Source organism: Podarcis muralis, chromosome 14 (genome assembly GCF_964188315.1).
Source record: "Podarcis muralis chromosome 14, rPodMur119.hap1.1, whole genome shotgun sequence".
Taxonomy (NCBI): Eukaryota; Metazoa; Chordata; class Lepidosauria; order Squamata; family Lacertidae; genus Podarcis; species Podarcis muralis.
In genome coordinates, this window is record NC_135668.1 from 22,119,663 (window position 1) to 22,121,549 (window position 1,887).

General features: G+C 44.6%; 1 non-coding gene across 1 annotated transcript; it reads right to left on the bottom strand.

Moving 5' to 3' along the window:
- Positions 1–274: 274 nt before the first annotated feature.
- TRNAA-UGC (transfer RNA alanine (anticodon UGC)) lies at positions 275–349 on the bottom strand. Its single transcript has one exon. It is a non-coding gene; the product is annotated as a tRNA-Ala (tRNA).
- Between the last annotated feature and the right edge of the window lie 1,538 nt (positions 350–1,887).

The following is a 1,887-nucleotide window of genomic DNA, read 5'->3' on the forward strand; positions in this document are numbered from 1 at the left end:
CCTAGTGTGCTCTGGTCCATGGGGTCACGAAGAGTCGGACACGACTAAACAACAACAACAACAACAAATGCATTTTTTTAAAACATTAAACATTTCCCAAGTTTATCACTTGGCTGGAGAGGTACATCTTTTGTGCTGACCTGCATCTGACCTCAGCCTTGACAGAAGCTGCCTTATACTGAGTCAGACCATCAGTCCACCTAGCTCAGTACTTACAACACGGACTGGCAGTGGCTGTCCAGGATTTCAGGCAGGAGTCTCTCCCAGCCCTACCTGGAGGTGCCAGGAATTGAACCTGGAACCTTCTGCTTGCAAGGCAGATGTTCTACCACTGAGCTATGGCACTTCCTCACTCACACACATGACTTCAGGTTTCTTAAATGAACTAACACCTAAACATATATAGCCACACATTGGAAGCTGAATGCCTTGGCATTCATATGTTTTGACTCCCAAACGCCACAAACCCAGGAGTGTTCCAGTTTGCAAACATTTTTTGGAAGCCGAACGGACTTCCAGAACGGATTCCGCTCGGCTTCCAAAATACAACTGTACATGTAACAATGCATATACAGTGGTACCTCAGGTTAAGTACTTAATTCATTCCGGAGGTCCGTTCTTAACCTGAAACTGTTCTTAACCTGAAGCACCACTTTAGCTAATGGGGACTCCTGCTGCCGCCGCACCGCCAGAGCATGATTTGTGTTCTCATCCTGAAGCAAAGTTCTTAACCTGAAGCACTATTTCTGGGTTAGGTCTGTAACCTGAAGCGTATGTAACCTGAAGCGTATGTAACCCGAGGTACCACTGTAACCATATAAAAATATAGTCATAGAACCATGGCTGTCAACTTTTCCCTTTTCTTGCAAGGAATCCTATTCAGAATAAGGGAATTTCCCTTTAAAAAAGGGAAACATTGACAGCTATGCATAGAACTGTAGAGTTGGAAGGGACCCCAAGGTTCATCTACTCCAGCCCCTTGCAATCCAGTCCAACCCCTGCAATTAAGTATTAATACTTCAAATCCATATATAAATGTGTTTCGGACCTATTCCTCCTTCATTGCTGAACAGAAAACCTTACCAGCCTTCTGCCTTCTGGGGGAGGGGGGGGAATGGATTAATGCACATCCTTTATCATGTTAAGGCTATAATCCTATGCACACTTGCCTGGTAGCAAGATCCATTAAACAGTTTGGCACTTACATCTAAGTAAACATAGATAGAATTGTGCTAAAGTCAAGACTAGCACTCAGCAAGGAAATGATACTTATATCTGATGTAGAAAATGGAGTCAGGCTCTGCGAGTGTCTTCATTTCTCTCCTGAGCCAGCTTGTTTCTTTGGTCAAGGAAATATTTGAGCATGTGACTCTTACTTGGACATAAGTTCTGAATTCTCAAGGAAGCTCAACCTTTGAAGCGTTCTGGCTTTTTTTCTTGCAAAACGTGCCACATTCTAGGTTTGAATGTGTCAGGCACAATCAGCAAAACAACCCAGCATGGCCAATGCTTTAACCGCTACTGCCATCTTGTGGTCGGTTTAAAACAACGTCTAGCTGGAAGTTGTTCAATTGCTCTGGGAAAGGGGCAGGTATATATCAGGGGTGTGGAGCGTCAGGCCCAGAGGGCCTCTCCAACTGAGACGCCCTCCTCCATGTCAAACCTGCCTCTAGCCTTCTTCTGAGCACTCCTTAATTGCTTTTGTCTTGCTGGAATGTGTGCTTGAATTCTGATCCCATCTGCACTATACAATTAAATTGGCACCATACCACTTGGAACCAGTTGTGGCTTCCCCAAATGAATTCTGGGAAGTGTCGTTTGTTAAGGGTGCTGAGAATTTCGGAGACCCTGATTTCCCAAACAGAACTACAATTCCCAGAGTCACAC